The sequence below is a fragment of the Rhyacophila brunnea genome, unplaced genomic scaffold (assembly GCF_057557595.1).
Source record: "Rhyacophila brunnea isolate RB1 unplaced genomic scaffold, BYU_Rbru_1.0 scaffold_317, whole genome shotgun sequence".
Lineage (NCBI taxonomy): Eukaryota > Metazoa > Arthropoda > Insecta > Trichoptera > Rhyacophilidae > Rhyacophila > Rhyacophila brunnea.
Genome location: NW_028232983.1, coordinates 1 through 19,312, shown reverse-complemented (window position 1 = coordinate 19,312; position 19,312 = coordinate 1). Strand labels below are relative to the sequence as shown.

The 19,312-nt window shown below is 38.1% G+C and overlaps 1 non-coding gene across 1 annotated transcript; it reads right to left on the bottom strand.

Annotated features, from left to right (window-relative positions):
• Positions 1-13,927: 13,927 nt before the first annotated feature.
• On the bottom strand, positions 13,928-14,001 carry TRNAG-GCC (transfer RNA glycine (anticodon GCC)). Its single transcript has one exon. It is a non-coding gene; the product is annotated as a tRNA-Gly (tRNA).
• Positions 14,002-19,312: the final 5,311 nt, after the last annotated feature.

Here is a 19,312-nt window from a genome sequence, read left to right as displayed (position 1 = left end):
TACCATGAGTACGTGATTGAGAATGAAGACCACTGATATGAGGATTTCGAGATGCTCGAAAATGAGTACGCAATGATATAGTAGCAGCCAATCCTTTCGCATGAGTTCTCAAAAGGGAAGATACACAAGATCCATGACCTCTCATTGGAGACATCCAAACTCAAGTAAAAATCAATACTAGCATAGACGCACTTGAATCTAGTATATCTGACACAATAGCTATAGCAGAAAGAAATCGACAGACATCACTATTTGCATCAGTTGAACCAATTACTAGATTGATACCAAGCTTGACACAAGAAACCGTAACAGCAAGATATACAATAGATGACACACATGCAAATACCATAGTCAAAAATTTATGAAAAGCATGCGATGCACAATGTAGAAATATATGATGAAAATGTCGATCTATTCCATAGTTATATATTCAGTCATGAAACATAGAAAAAGCCTCATTATACTCAGTCTCATATCCAGTGTTGCAATCATTGGTTTAATTTTTGTATCATACAAAACGACAAAAGCTACTTCCCCAATGACAAAAGATGCATATATACACCAATTAGTGTGAAGTCTCAATATAAATCAATGAAATAAAAAAGATCTATTAGTCACATACTGTACAGCTCTCAACAATGCGACCATACAAGATGGCTTTTTTGCCAACCCAGCTACTCAGACACTATATTTTTCTCCAAAAAATTCACTCTTCATTGCATGATTATGTCAGCCATTCACCAAAGATAATAAAATATCACCATTCAACCCAGCAAAAGAAAGTATCCTCAAAAAGAATCTTAGTTGGGAAACACTCTTGGGTAATATTCCTGCTGGATGTGAACCGACGTGAGATATGAAAGACTGTGATTTTTCCATATTATTACCACGCATCTTCGAAAAAGCGATGAATGATCACAGTGTATTGAGTATAGCATGACGGACATTTGGCATAAATAAAAAATCTTCTTCTTCCAAAGACATCATTAGCGACTTCTCCAAAACATATTTTGGTGATATAAGCAAGGTATGTGATATATATCTAGGTAACAAAAGTCCTTCGAGCGACAAAGATGCACTTTGTTCTCATCCACGCACATTCTCATATCTTGAGTCATATATCAACAATCTCAAAAAACAACATAATGCCATTTCATTGTTAGAAGTAGAAAAACTACAGTGAATAGAAAAATCATGTACAAAAACATCAGAATCATTGTTATTATGTGCATATGCATGAACATGAGATGCATCATCTCTTCAAACAAATCTGCGATACAATGAATTATTATTTTACAAAACACTAATAGCTCGAGTAAGTAATAGAATATATGATTCTAATATTCAATCAATACGCATAACTCAATTACCAGCATCTGATAGTGATAAAAACAATATAACTACTAGCGAAAAAATGTGAAAAAACGATGAAATAATGCAGTTAAAAACAGAGATAGAAGTATCACAAAAAGCAGTCATGCTAATGCAAAAAAATATTCATGCATTTCGTGCTACATTTCCTCTTCATATATGATTACTTGCATATTACGAAGACATACTAGGACTGAGAAAAGCTATGGCAAAAATATATACACCTGTCCATCAACTCTATTACAAACTAAGAAACGTACAAGCACAATAAATATCTCTGTTTTATCACCGACAATTCATGAAAAAGATTTCTTTATATAGCTATATCTGAATCACATGTCTCATGCTCTATGGTCATGTTTTTGCCTACAACAATATAGCATCTTTTGATACAATCATACAACGCGCAAGCGAAAATATCAAACCAAAAGATACGTTCAAGTCACTAAACACTAGCACCCAAGCATGAACTATCTATACAAATGCCTATAAAACAGTGCAAGAAGAATTTACTACCACAACACTCAATACTATAGCTAGTATGGCATGAGAGATAAATGGAAAATATGATTGTGCACTAGATTTCAATGATATTGGTGCTATACTTACTGTTGTCAGTGATTGAAACAATGCTATCCAAAGAACCCTTAGTACTATGAATGAAAAAATGCCTAGTGTGGATAGTGCATCTGTGATCAATGCATGTGCAAAATTGGTACAGTGCAAAGATACAAATTGATCTAATGTAGTAAAGAATAAAAGAAAATACACACTTACGGAATGAGGATATACATCTTGCAAAGATGAAATCGCACAATCCTACAACAACAAGTCTTCTATTATTTGAGCTAGTACTGCTCTCACGTCTACGACGCAGTGAAGTGATATATTTTACAATGGAGAAGCAGCAGATGCACCCTATGACCTTCTCTTAGATATCCAACGCATCGGCGACATACTTTTCTCAGACAATCAACAGCCAAATAAAACACTTTTTTTAGCTTCCCAACCAATACTATAGCATGAATTCAAGCATTGGGAGCCAATAAGCAGTGAATAACAAACCTCATCAACAACACAGTTTCTACAAACAATATCTTGAACAACAATACGCAAATATCTATCAGTGATATTCTTCCAATCTTCCATCATCTCCAACCAACACCACATCATCTCAAGCAACACAAATAACAAATGCAAATAACACCCCTACACTATATCCTCAGCTCATTGAAAACTATTCGTGTAATCCACCGTTAGTCTCCTCACTCCCTATAGCACAACAATGAGATACTGCGTTCAATGATAATGGATATGGATGAACATATGATGATCTAAATACATGACATCTTGCTGATGCAGAATACACTCCATTCATACCATCACGATTAGCTAGTAGTGATCCTTCTATAGTAGAAAACGAGGATTGGGAAGCACCAGAAGATTATGATGCACAAGAATCAAAGATCAAAACATGTACAAATAAATGCCAATGACTCAAAGCACTAGACAAAAGTATGTGTATAGCCAAATGTACATGTGGTGCAGTATACAATAAAAGCGGCTTATTTGGCCTCAGTATCTGTACTATCCCATCACAGCAAGCAGATGTAGCATGATCAAAAACAGTACAAAGCATAGAGGACATTATCAATGAAATAAATACTGTTTTCTTGGCTCTCAAAATTCTGGACAAATGATAAAGCATACCAAAACTACAGAGATGTTTGATACAGCTCTGTCTAAAATAAAACTCAACAAAATTTTCGCCTTTGATATAAACATTACTTCAAAGCCTATTAGTGAAACTACATCAAATTCTGCTAGTAAGCAAAAACAGCAAGATATAGACGACAAACAAAAGCAGTGAAATTATGCAAATATCAATATAGCTGCGGAGAAAAACAAATATGTTACTCTTTATAATCCTCTTGAGGAAGAAAAAAGAAATAGCAAGGTAACAGATCTCATACAAATACAAGATAATCTTGCTTCAGTACAACAGCAAATATCAGCACTTCAAGACCAAAAAACCACATCCAGTGACATACAAGCCATCGCTGCATCACAAAATGCTGAAGTAGCAGACATCATCAAAAGATTTGTTGAACAAAATATTCGTTTCTTCACCTATCTCAACGAATCATTGGCAAACACACAGATTACTGCTAGTCAATTTAGACAAAAAATAGAAAAACAATAATATACATGCAAGCTCATCAAAGGATATTTTCTTGTATACTCCCAAGTTTTGCATATACTAAGAACATCTATCATTACCAATAGCTATGTCCAATATAGTCCTCGTCTGAGCTTGATGAACAGGAATATCATCACTCTGATTCCTCCTTACTGACCTCTGATACACCAATATCATAGGAGTTGACTCGAGTTGACTCATCACAATGACAAATCATCACAGCACTCCAAGCACAAGGCGTGACCATTTTCTCACAGCACGGAGAATACACGATACAAACATGAGATATTGTTATCTACTCTGATGCTTGTCCTGATGCGCCAGAAGTACTCGCAGCCAAAGAGCTCCATGCATCATGAATCACATGATCGCAGCTACCCTATAGCTATTTCCAGTTTCTCGGCGAAGTCAGTAAATGTTTTGAAACGATAGCCATTGCATGAACGCATGGGAAATCGACTACCACCTCACTCATGACATATACATTATCTCAATGTGACACACAATTCGGCTTGGGAATTCTATGAGCGCTTGTACCACAACTAGGACAAAAAAACTATCGATCGAATCCTACATTACGTGATGATATAAAACTATTTTTACCTACATCCTCACAGGAGCACACGCATGACGAGACGAATCACTCCGCAAAAAATATCGCTTTGCCATTGAAGCAGATGAATTCAACAGGCATTTTCTCTACCTTGATGTCGACCATGCCATCATTCTCAATGCCGAACTTGATCATAGTGATATCTACGAAAATGAAGAAATCTATCTAGCTACCTTTGTGCAGTTTATCAAAAGCGTAAAAAAAAATGTCTATGCTCTCTCATGAGAAAAAGGCATAGAATACCTTGCCTCGCAATGTCCCAATCTTCAGACTATTGTACCAAAATCTCTACAACTCGATTATCTCTTTGGCGACCACAATCAAAAAAACGCATCGCTCATCAAAGCTCTGCTAACAACTATTCTCGCTCCTGATGCATTACCTGCTACTCTTTATACTATGCAACATTTCGCAGGCCTTCGACGTCGCATGGAACTTCTCCACTCTCTCCCAATATGAGCACTGCTCTATACAGACTATGGGCACCATCCAACTGAAATCAATGCTGTCTATCAAGCCCTTAGATCAAAATACCCCACGCAAAAACTAGTTGCTATCTTCCAGCCTCACCAAGCACGTCGCGTCCTGCAATTTCGGTGAGAATTTGCATCTACGATACAACAATTTGATGAAGTCATCATCTATGATATCTATGCTGCGAGAGAAAATCTTACTGAACTTCTTCACGAATATCCAGCTCCAAACGATAGTATCCTCGGCAACATTCACACACTGTGAACTCTTTTTGCCAAAGATTGCAATGGAATATATACGACAGATTTTTTAGACATCACAGCTCGCATCGAGAAAGCACAAGCACATGAAGTACTATGTATCTTTAGTGCAGGAAATCTAGATTTTGACATGAGAACATATCTTGTTTGAAAAGAAAAAACGCCATCCAATACATAGACAACGTTTTAGCAGCAGGCACTACAAAATTTGTATTAAGCCGTATTTTCATATTCTTTGCATATTGTGCGAATGGTACAATAACTCGCAATAGTTCCTAGTATGATCCACATAGCACATAGCACTATCCATGCTAAAGACTTTTCCTTATCGATGCTATATACAGCATCACTATTCCACCTGTTACAATCCATATAGACGCATGAGCTTGAAGCACTGTGTCTACCTTACGTAGTACATATTTCATAATTTTTTGTTTAATGATGTATAATATTATTGTATGTCAAGCGTATGGTTTATGAATTCTATTTCAACACTAAAAAAACTACTCCTCTCGAAGCAGTTTTACATTACATCTATCTACTAGCGCATACTAATTATTTCTTTTCTTCACAAGACCCACAACAGTGTTTTGTCATAGAATATTTTCCAGGTCCAGCTACAAAAAGCACAACACCCAGAATTGCCAAGATGATATCGATTTCTATGGCCGGCATACCTCGTTTTTAGCACTCATAGCAAAGAACATAAGGATGAAAAGCACTATCATACCAAGTCTTGTTCGTATACCAAACATGTCACTACCGCTATGAAGATTTCTCCTACAATAGCAAGATAGAACCATGTAGCTGCCGATAAGAATGTTAATCCAAATGCATGAGGAGCACCTCCAATAAATCCTACCATATCCTGTCAGCTGAGAACTTAGGAAAAACATGAAAAAGAAATACTGATGCAAGTAACAAACGTAGTATAAGTAATCATGTATTATGCGAATACCAATTTTTTTTCATTGACATACTATAACAAATAAATGTCTACAATGTATTCAGACATCCACAAAATACAAGAGCAACTACAACTACGCCAATTCCTCCTCTTCTTCTATTGGCGCTACTTTCAATGCATCATCTGCAAGCACCTTCTTCCCTGATCTCATATCTTTGATCATTTTTTGAATGTCTGTATGAAGTGACTTCATAAGTTTATCATCACTATACAAGACTTCGCATAACTTCTCTTTTCCTTGTACCTTATCTTTCTTCCCAGGGATAGTATAGAACGCTCCTGATTTCGTTATCAATCCAAGCAAACTAGCTGATTCTATCACATCCAATCCTATATCCACTCCGGACTTAAACTTGATAGGTATTTCAGCCGCCTTAAATGGTGCAGAAATTTTATTTTTCACGATTTTCACCTTTGTATTATATCAGATGAGTTCTTTGTTATCTTCTATTTTCTCACCACGCCTGATTTCCAATCTTTGTGATGCGAAGAATTTCAATGCATTCCCACCACTTGTTGTTTCAGGATTACCAAACATCACACCAATTTTCATACGAATTTGATTGATGAAGATCACCGTAGTCCCAGTTTTTGCCAATATACTTGTCAATTTTCTGAGTCCTTGCGACATCATACGAGCTTGCAATCCATGTGTGAATCACCCATATCACCTTCTACTTCTGCTCTTGGCACGAGTGCTGCCACAGAATCAATCACAATCAATTTCACCGCACCAGTCTTCGCCAACTCTTCTGCGATCTGCAATGCTTGCTCACCATGATCTGGCTGTGATAACAAAAGGTTATCTGTATCCACACCCAAAATTCTCGCATAGTTTGGATCCAAGGCATGTTCCGCATCAATAAATGCTGCTACCTCTCAGCCTCTTTGGATCTGTGCAATAGCGTGCAATGCAATTGTTGTTTTCCCGGAAGACTCTGGCCCGTATACTTCTACCACGCGCCCTTCTGGATACCCACCTCACAGTATAATATCCAACACATATGATCCCGAATGAAACGTACTCACCAGTCCTACATTTGAATTGTCACCCATACGCATAATTGCTCCCTTTCCGAATTGCTTTTCAATGTTCTTAAACGCCTCTGTTAGCGCTGCTTGTTTTGCTCCTGCTGTCATGTGTACATACAATAAGTGGTAAGACGTACCACATATTATATAAATGCAAACAGAATGCAAAGACAAAACTAAGAAAAATACACTTACGCAATATCTGCTACATATAGCCATTTTCCCAAAACTAGGACAAAACTAGGACAAAAATCTCACACCATTCTCTATTTTTTCTTCCCTACTTCCACTTACTAACTCCCAAACGTCTTTCCTTCTTTCCACAACTTCCCAGCCAATTCCACGCCCACATATCTCCAATGCCAAGGCTCAACAACATATCCATCCACTGCCACGCCCTTTTGATATGACTGTGTCCATCCATATGTATGCGCATTCCCACGAAGCCGAGAAAAATAGTTTTTGTAGCCATCAACGCCATCTCCTCACGCATTGAATACATCGACAGCCAATCCCAATTGATGCTCACTATGGCCAGGTTTCGCAGAGAAACCATGAGCTCTTTGTGAACCATATTTCGTGACATATGAGTCCAACAGTTTTTTTTGATATGCATACCCTCTATAGCTACTTACGATCACAAGTGAGTTACCAAATTCCTGGTAGAAAGCCTCTGCCAACTCGGCTAACGCCGACGCCGCCTCCTGCCTCAACTTCCCATCATTATTACGAACCTCTATATGAGCCAATCCAGCCAGCTTCACCAAACCCGGCGGCACATACCTAACGTCATGCAATCACACGTCTGGATTCACATATTTTTGTAACGAATCATCTGAGATACTATCATATCATGAAAGTCATTGTACAGCGAGATTTTTCTGTTTTCATGTATCATCTACATCATATGTTCATCATATGTTCTCTCAGGCGCCACCATTATTTCTGGCATCTCAACTCATGCCAATAGTTCATGAAAGAGTATAAGCAGCACCACTCGAACCCACACCATCTCATGTAAAAACACAGCATATATTTCTCAAGTCTGCAAAAGTTGCGCAGAAAGAGGCATACTAGGCTCTACCTTTGATGAAATCATAACCATGCTAGTATCCAAAACAGGAATGCCATAAAACCATAGTATCTGTTAAAATACACAGTACACCTATTACACTATTTGCCGATAAACGGTATTTTTACACCCCATGCTTTCACCAAATCATGCGCCATAATATACACCCCCAATGCCAATAACAGAAAGAAAAATACCGTGTTGATCCAAGATTCAATCTGGAAATATTTTTTTGGTTTCAAACGAAGTCCTGATTGTATCACCACGCCCAACAACCTTCCCCCATCCAATGCAGGAATAGGCAAGAGGTTAAATATTGCAAGAGCCATCGATAGCATACCACCAAACATCAAAAACAGTACCCAACCACCAGACGCTAATACAAATTGTCATACCTTAGCCGCGCCGATTGGACCAGATAGCTTAGATACCGTCTTTCATCTCTCAGATCACCCAAGTTGCGTAAAGATACTTGCCAAGCCATGAAATGTCAGTGATGACTGTGCTCTCATTTCACCCAAAGCCTTGCTCATCGCTTTCCCAAGAGGGAACTTAATAGGCAATATACTATATGAACCGGTAGATTCTATCTGTACACCAAGTACACATGAATCTTCTGGGCACGTAAGTTGCAATGTTGCTGTTCATGTGCCACGCGCTACCACCACATCCACACTTTTCCCGATTGTATTTTGCAATATATCTGTCAATTGACGTACTCATACTTTCTCTCAGCCAACAGACAAAATCATATCTCACGCTTGGACACCTATGCGTTGTCCAAAAGATCTGCTGCGACTTCTACAACTTTTGCAGGCGCTTGTGCCCTCGCTCCTGAAATCAGTCATTCTTGTTGTAAGAAGCTCTCTGACGGCATCAAATAACTCTGCGATTGATATTTCAACGCATTGTCAGGCAATACTTGAATTGGTTTCACTCCATGCCAAAATCCTATCGTAAATATCACCCACGCACCTATAATATTCATTGTTATTCCCCCTAGCAGTATCGCTACTTTCTGGAGAAACGATGCATTGATGAAACTATCCTTAGCCTTCAATGCTCATTCCTCATCCGGCGTTTCACCCTTGATTCTCACATATCCACCAATCGGAAATGCGCGAATAGTGAACTCTGTTCCATACGTATCTTTTCCAAAAGACCACACCTTTGGTCCCATACCACTGCAAATTCATGCACCTTCACACCAGCTTGTCTTGCTAATATAAAATGCCCAAACTCATGTATCGTCACCAAAAACAACAATACTATAATAAATGCAATAATTGCTACAGCCATCACCCTAGAGTACATACTAAAAAACATTCATACGAACACAGTAATTCTATCCATCCCGCATACAGTTGCAACGGGAAAAGCTATTTTAGTATTGCCTCTCTCTACCGTATCAGTATCAATAGAGTATGTTTGATGCCCACACCCACCTCAACGATGACGTACTCTTCCCCAATCGAGAAAAGCACATGCAAGCTTTTATCGATGCATGAGGTCGCAGCCTTGTTAATGTCGCCGTAAATGCTGAACGAGCTGAGCGTGCCATACATATTGCGCGTGCATCTTTGTCACAGTTCCAGATACAATCGTACTCTCTACAGCAGGAATCCATCCTAGTGCAGCATGTTTTGGTGAAGTCACACAGTCCACTATGCTGGACAGTATTGCTACTATACAAAATATATATAACAATAATTCCGACGTAATTTGCGCTATTTGAGAATGCGGTATTGACCTACATTATCCAGGCGCTCACGAAACTATCCAGCTCCAACAGGAGCTGTTCGCACATCAGTGCGAAATAGCTAGAACATACAAGCTCCCTGTAGTCATCCACTCTAGAGACGGGTATCAAGAAACCATCGATGTCCTGAAACATTTTTCTGATATAAAAATATACTTCCATTGTTTCTGATACTGACCTGACGAGCTCCAACAGCTTCAAAAAGCATATCCCCAGATTCGATTCGGCTTCGATGGGAATATTACCTATCCCAAGGCACAGAATCTGAGAGATGCACTTGCAGTATGCGAGAGAAGCAAGATTATCATAGAAACAGATGCGCCATATCTAGCACCTATGCCCTTGAGATGAACAACAAATGAACCAGCTACCATAAAGATTATCTATGCATATATTGCACAGCTTTTGCAACGAGATAGCAAGGATATGAGCGAGCAGATAGAAAAAAATGCGAAGATACTATATAACCTATGATAGAGAAATACTCCCCTAGAAACCTAGGAGAGCATACTATTTTGTTGTGAAAAACCACCATTATTATGTGCATCACTCAAAAAGTGCAACTGCATCATAGTAGTTATTATTACCATTGTACTTCATCGCATCCAGTATTCGGGTATAGCTTGCTGATTGTGTAGAACCAGTCTTTGATAATGGATCTTTGTACCACACAGTACCAGAACCGTCTGCATTGATTTTTATACAATAAGCAGAATAAAGTGTCCTACGTTTCCATTTTTGGATACATAATACGATGTATTTGGCTGATCATACATATCTGCATCATGTGTAGCCCACATCTATTATGCGTACCATATATTTGTACCGTAGCTACCACTGGATATCCTGACTTGATATTGTATTCAATATACTCCTTCATAAACGCTCGATCAGATGTGCGCTTGTAATGAGCCTTGATAGTTGGATCATCGTACTTTGTAGTAAACCAGATCAAGTCACCAATATACATTCCTAGGGCATCGTCAAACTTTCCTACACCACTCAGTTTCCCATAGATAGCACCTACTTTCGTTTTCGAACTTGGATATCCAATACCTTTGGCAGTAGCTATCATATGAGCACCTAGCATATAACTCGTAGGTCCACACAAAACACCTCCGGGAAATTCTGGTTTTGCATCCATTTGATAAAAATGCTGATAGGCATTGAGATAGCTTTGCTTGATATACCAAGTGCCTGGTATAGGCGTGAGACTAGAAGCATATCCCTCACCACTTGTACCTGGTACGTTCTCATCACCATTCTCTATATTTCCATCGCTCGTATCTCGTGTACCAGACTGTACATGTACATTTTCCGATACAACAGTATTGTTATACCAGTTTTCTCCTGATTTTTCCTTCGTACATGAGAAGAATGTCAGGGCGCATATGAGTAGTATGCATACTTGTGTCATCTGTTTCATATTTTTTGTTTTTTATGTTTTATGTTTCGAAATCAGCGCATTCTTCACAACGCCCATCATCATACAAAAACAATCTACGAAAAAAACTGACAAAACTAGGACAAAATTATGTGCATTTTTCATATTTTTTCCTAGTTTATTCTTTGCTTTTTTATGTCATATACTAGCAATGCAACTCACAAGAGGAATACATATCAAATATATTTATCTCATGATGTCTATACAATAATATATTTTCCTATCTCTCTCATATCCCAAAATTAGCACATTTTCACAAAATACCTATACTAATCATACTGTGCTAGATATACACAGGCATCTATTCAATCTATACCATGACCAACGAAGCACTTCTTGACCCACAAACACAAAAAATCATCAAGAGATATATGATTTTATATAAGCTCGTTTTTCAGTACAGCATTTTTTTGCTCCCTGTACTATGTGGATGAATATGGGCTCGATGAATGCAGTCTTCCAATGTACTTGCGCAATATCGCCCTGATACACAAGCAAAATTCAAAAGCTACACAAATATAAATGGCATATACAAAGCAGCGAGAGTTTCAGATCAAGTAGGCAAAGTATTTACAGGTCTTGGGGAGATAAAAATCCTTTGATGAGAGCTACAAGCTACAGGAAATGTCCTTATTGGGAGAAATAATCTCATTACATTATGAGGTATTATCATACCAAACAGGTCATATATCATAGATTTTTGATTTACAGGAAGTATAGATACATTCCAACACAAAGAGTATGCCATCAGTGATCTCAAGCGAGTCTTAGACAACCGACTCCTTTCGGTAGCACCAGAAAGCAGCACCACAGGCAATCAGACTATAGACAACATCTTCTTCAAATCTCAGGATACAGCTAATGTATTACCTACAAACATGGAACAAGTTCTAGAAATGCTCAAAAACAGAGCATACTTCAATCCTACATTTGAAAATATAGCAAAAGTTGCAGATGGAGAAACACTGTATTTTATCAAAGACTACAACCTATCATGCTTACTGCAACCCAAAGCATATGATTGATTTTGTAATACAAATCTAACGCTCTTTATACAAAAACTACCAGATCTCCAGCTTGATGGATGATGGAAGGATATTATTACTATTGCAGGGAAAGTCAAAAAGCCAGAACATATTGAAAACTTCTGTGCAAATCTTATGTCAAATCTCTTAAAAAATCCATATCCAAATCTCCAGCTTGATCAGGTAATGGGTGGTATGTGTAGTGCATATAATAGGCGTTATAGTACTATCAAAGATTTTTTGAAAGTACAGAATGAACTTGATGTGCTTATTTCGGAAAAAGTAATCACCAACAATCTAGATGTCAATCTTTTCAAACTTGTATCATTACGACAAAAAATAGTATCCCAAAACACTAAAAAATCACTAGATACTACAAATGTAGTTGCCTACCTCAAGTTTACAGATGCATTGATTCACGACAATAGCATTACACTACCACAGTTTTACATAGATGCAACGTACTATTTCAACAATATATACCTCAAAAGCATCTTAAAAAACCTTGCAATCTCATCCATAGACCCAAGTGTCAAAAATGAAATCGCATGACTCTTAGACAACATTAGTAGTATCAACAAAGGTAATGAGTCTATAGGTATTAGATGATTGGAAAAAATGATTATTAATACAGCAATTACCAAAGAAGTGAATAATCTCCCTGCAAATTATTTCAATAAAATTGCTAATTTCCAACAAGTATTCGACGACACACTAGCACTCTATCCTGAAATACGTAGCGTAGATACACAAGCAGACGAGACAACTAAAAAAGCACGTCTCATAGGGAATCTCCAATTCATTGATGATGAAAAAAATCAAAAGAATATTAATATTATTGTCAATTTTAATTATGAAAATAATACATTCAATGTAGCATCTCTGCGCGTGCCACAAAATGAAAATATAGATAGTATTATCATAGCATATATAGCAAGAAATCCACAGGTAAGTCTTGGCACATTACTAGAAATCATCAAATCGAACAATGATTACATCAAAGTAACAGCCACTATCTGTGATACGCTTGATCTCAAAAAAGACCTTCAAGTAGGCAGTTGTAGTCCCACCAAAGCAACACTCACTATCAATAAACAACCAGTCGTAGTACATATACACAATGATGAAGTAACCAACATCATCATAGAGAATGCTGCTGCGACATCATATATCAAAAACACTCTTACAAAATGACCAATTACCAAAGACGCAATTCTTATTGTTATCAAAGATATTATAGAGCTAAGCAAAGACAAAGCAGATGCCAATGAAGATAACAGCAGTATTGATAGCGAAAAACTTGCCATAATCTCCAAATTCAAAAAATTCTTGAATATCGAACCTACAGATATAGTCAATAAAAATGGGAAACGAATTGTAGTCTTCACTATAAAAAACTATACATTCGCCACAGTTGTCGATAGAGACAAAAACTATAAACTCTCTCCTCTCGTGCTCCAGCTCAAAGACCAACTCTTCACCATCAAAGACTTCTCTCTTACCCTCATACCATTCTCTCAAAACAGAATCACGCAATTTATTGATGATCCGCTAGCACTCATCAAACAAATAGATGAGAAGAAATACGCAGAAATACAGAAAGCACTAGGAAAATAAAGTATCTACATGTAACTCTGTGAAAAACAATTCTCCCCACGGAGGATTTTTCTCAATATAAAAAAGACCACCCTTTCGAGCGATCATTTTATTAGCGGAATACGAGATTCGAACTCGCAACATCGTCCTTGGCAAGGACGTACTCTAGCCAATTGAGCTAATTCCGCATATATGGCACAATGATACTACAATAACATCTAGCATACTGCCATAGATATAACTCTATACTTCTATTATTTGCTGTTTAGACTCTACCACTTTTTCTTGTGCTCTACTTGTCACTATCAACCCCGCAAGTGTCAAATACACCATCAGTACCCCAATAACAGCCAAGATATCTCCTGCGTATATTCCTCTTGATGCATCATTTGTGATAAAGTATGTGCTACCCAATATCACTAGCAATCACATGACCACTCACCTTACCTTGAGCCATTTTGCCGCGAGAGAGATAATACCGAAGTGAAAGAAGAATGCAAGAAAAACCAATGCAAATGCAGCGAGGACGACATACTGGTAACTCTGCATATATTCTTTTACAACGTTTTCGCCATGAGCCATATACCACGTCAATGTAGCTATCCCACCAAGCGGCAATACATTCGCGAATATTTTTCTTAGGATATCTTTCATACTATAATCACAAAATTAAATACAATCTCTATATAGAGATTTGCTCATAAAAAACAACAAGATCATTCTCGGAATTCTCCCTTGCATTCTTGCAGCATTCCTCTATAGAATGGGCGTCTTTTATTCTTTTTCACTATCATATGAAAAAATATCTTGCTGAACTTCTTGGGACTATGTTCCTCGTAATGATTGCTGGCTTTAGCGGAGACCCACTCGCAATCGGTGTATGACTTGCTATTCTCGTCTATGCAACGAGTCCGATTTCTGGTTGACATCTCAATCCTGCCGTTACTCTCTCATTACTCACAAGTCACAAAATCAAGTGATCTGAAGCTATCAATTACCGAGTATCACAACTCCTCGGAGCGATTCTTTGAGCTCTCGTCTACCGAGGAATCAAAGGGACTACTATCTCTATCATGCCAGCAGATGGCATCGATATTCGAAGAGCAGGTCTCGCTGAATTCATCTTCACATTCATGCTCGCTATGGTTGTCTACCTCACTGCCGCATACAAAAAAGTAGAAGGCAACCAATATCGAGGTGCAGCTATCGGTCTCACCGTCTTCGTTGCAGCTATCAGCGTCGGAAGAATGAGTGGATGAGCCTTCAATCCTGCAGTTTCTACTGGTTCAATTTTAGTTGACCGAGTGCATGGATGAGCAAGTTGATCATATATCCGAATGTATCTCATCGCGACACTCTTGGGATGATTTGTGGCTGGTATAGTTTCAAGATCACTCAATCGTGACCACATAGCCTAACCTTCTACAAATTCAGCCTACGAAATTCCCTGCTCCGCAGGGTTTTTTTATACCCCTCAGATACAGTACACAACGAGTCACTCAGAGCATAGAGAAAAATCTTCAGTACATACAGATCATAGACATGATTTTATTTGACAAACATAATTTTATCACTATAATAAAAACATATATTTAGCGTACACAAAACACACATGGCAGTAGAAAAAAATGATCATAGGAATTTCATAGACAAACAGGTGCGCCATGAAACACATGGTATATGAAAGGTTAAAAGCAAAACAGGTAACATGATTTTTGTAGATTTTGAAGATGGAGAAAAAAGAACAGTACACACAAGTACTGTAACAATCATGAGTAATAGCAAATGACCAGATAAGAAAGAAGAAGCAGATACATATTCTGTATTTCTTACTCATGCACCACAAGACATCAAAAACATGTTCAGTGCATTTTCAGAAGAGGACAAGAAACAGTATGCTGAAATAGCAGAATTCACTCCAGAGCATAGAAGTTTTTCATTTACCGTAAAAATGAAGAATGGTGTTACTCAACATGTATTTTGGAAGTTTGCTAACCAGAAAGATATTCCCGATGAACAATTACAACCATGAAAAGTAGAAAAACATACAGAAGCAATATATTGAGTGGATTATTTTGCAAGTAAAGAAGCAAGAAAAGGTATTATAGTTGAAAATCTTGGTATTACTCCAGCCAGATTTCAAGCTTTTGTCAAAAGTATGCCAGCATGAGATTATAAAAATCTAGGATCTTCATCCGCTGCTCACCTTCAAGCATTTATTTCACTAGGATGAAAGTTCTCATGAAGAGTACAACAAACAATAATCGATGGCAAGTCACACTATAAAAAATTACCAGCTACTATGGATAATCTATTGTTACATCGTGATGAGAGCAATGTAGATCGTACACTCGTCTGCTGATACCTTGCATTAGCATGAACAGATAAAAATGGAAAATCTCGAGTACTTTCTGCGGTCAAAGACAAAGATGAAAAACCTTGATATGATCATTATACTATGGATAATGGATACGCCATAGAAGACACTATGCATCCAGATCATGGAATAGCACTAGAAAATGATCTTCTCCCTTCTATCTCCTTAGTAGAACCACCAATCACCTGGTATACAAACGGCGCATGAGAAAGTGTAGACAAAGAATGAAACCCACTATAAGAAATTACACCCTTTGACCAAAAAAGACGCAGGCCCTCATACCTCCGTCTTTTTTATTTCTTACACAATACATCCACCATGACAAAGACTATTGCGCTCTCAATAACGTATATACTTCCAAAAATTTCTTCAACTGTATATGCCTATCATAGGCCCATTTCTTCATCTTTGATACCTGTAAAATATGATCAATTTTATCTATGATAGTTTGTGTATAATTCGCTGCCTGAATAGGTGTGAATTGCCATGCAAGATAGCTTTTATCCAAGATATTAGCAACAGTATTATACGCATACCCCTCACCAGCGCCTATATTACCTTTACACTCACCCGCATACAACATTTTTGCATTTCCCGCTTTGAGCATACAAGCATTCCCATATGTGTGTACTACCTGATCAGCTGGATAACAGACATCTCCTTCACAATGTGACTGTGTTTGTGTGACCCCGCATACTGGCATATATTCTTTTGTACATACTACAGGATCTGGATTGCCACCACTACTACAAGCTCCATCATACAGATATGTAGCTCATGCAGCTTCCATCATACACTTATTACTGTATGTTTCTACTACTGGATCAACTGCAGGACATGGAGCTACCAAACAATTTATAGTAGGTTTATATGAAGCACATACTGGAGCATAGTCAGCAGTACATATTTTCTGGTCAGGATTTATCACCACATCTCATGTTGCATATGCAGTACATGTATAGTTAGGCGTTTGTATATCTAAACATGCTTTCAACGTACAAGCCCACTGCCCACTCAAACTGCCACGTGCACATGTGTTACATCCATCGCTATATGCGATACAATGAGCTGGCAACTGATCTTGTGGAGTGCTAGCTTTGGTAACGTTTAGCATAAGTATACTAAAAACAGCCAAAAACAGTGTTACAAAAATCTTCTTCATAAGTGGATCGAGTAAAAACTAAATGTATACAGAGTATACGAACCAAGAAAGATTTTGTGACACGGTAGTCTTTCCTCTATACAGAAAAAAATATTTTATACTCACCCTACATTCTCTCCACGACCTGCATACCAAGTAATCACATAGCTCTTTCTAGAGAACTTCCAAATACATGAAGCAAGTGGACTCTCGCTTGTTTTTCTTTTCCCTCAGATCTACTCACATTCACTTCGTTGTAGTATGAGTTGAACAACTGACATGCACTGATCAGATATCTGTTGAGGAGATGGGGAGCGAATTCTGCTATCACTTGTTCTACTAGGCCTTCAAGTTCATCTATCTTTTTTACAAGCTGCACTTCCAACGGGTGTATCAAGAGACCGGTCGCCCTAGATATAGTATCAACTGTGAGTCAACTTGACATATCTTGTACTTCTGCTGATTCGCGACCGGTCGCCTTAGCTATCACCGCTTTGATTCTCGCATTCGTATACAAGACATACGCCCCAGTCTCACCTTCCATATCTAGCACTTCATCAATATCAAATGTGATGTCTTTGGCAATATCAGTCTTGATCAAGAAAAAACGGAATGATGATACAGCTATACTTTCTGCAATACTCAACAACCAGGCATCATCCTTATCCTCATTTCTTTTTTTCGTTTCCTCATACGCTCTCTCACGCAAGAGATCAAGCATATGATCCATAGTAACAGTCCATCATTTGCGAGATGCGAATGGGAGCCTCGCCATAGCTTGCTCTTCCTCAGAAAGCACAAAACCTCACTTCAACAACGTTTTTGGCGTCAAGTAAACAACCCCATATCCCAATGGCGTATACTGTTTTTCTGGCGTCAATAATCCAAGTAATTCCAGCGAACTTTTCACTACCATTTGTGCAGGTATCTGACGATTATCGATGATCGTGATCGCTTGATTATAATCACCGAAGGTGATATCCTCATGGATAGATTCATCAGATGTTGTTGAGTATACCGTACTTCAATCAGGTTGATCAACGAAGGAATAAAAATTAAATTTCTTTTCTAGATACCCCAACTTCCGCATAGCAAAGGCAATATCTTTTGCCACATATGTCGCCACACCATCAGATTTCACCAAAATCGCGTATTGCTTCTCTTCTTTCTGATACAGTGGCAACGAAGAAAGATCAACTATCCAACATCACTTTGCATCACCCTCTGTTGCAAACGTCACATGTCACCTCGTCTTCAAGGTCTCAAGTGCTTCATGAAATAAATCAAGATGCAAAATATCCGTCTCTCGATTGATCATTGTGAATGACGCACCAATTCTTCGACACGTTTTGAATTGCTCCACAGTACATTTTTTCACATACTTTTTATGAAGTTCCATGATAGTTGGATCGTTATTATGCTCAATAGAATACAGAGTTTGTGAGAGCTTCTCCTTGAATGCAGGATCCTCATCTTTTCATCTCATCTCCAAATATATTTCACCACAATAATGGTCGAATTTTTTCCCATCTGGTGCATCCAACGGCAAATCATAATACAAATGTCCCACGATATTATATCCCACATTCACGCCACTATCATCACCATAATCTGACGTCTGAATATCATATCCCGCAGCCTGATACACGCGTCTCAGCGTATCACCAATACAAATATTTCTCGCCTGCCCTATATGCAGTGGCTTATTTGGATTCGCAGACATATATTCGAGGAGAATTTTCCCCTTTGAGAGACCGGTCTCTTGTCATTCAGAATGCAGCGAAGAATTTTTCTTATTACTCTTACTTGACTGCAAAACTGCCTTCACATACTCATCCATACTCACAAAAGCATTTACATATGGTCATACTGCGATGATCTTGACGAATTCTGCTGGCAAACTTTGTGACATGCTCGCTGCGATCTCAGAAGCGAGCACCTGCGGCGCTTTCTTTGCCTCCTTTGCCAACGCGAAACAAGG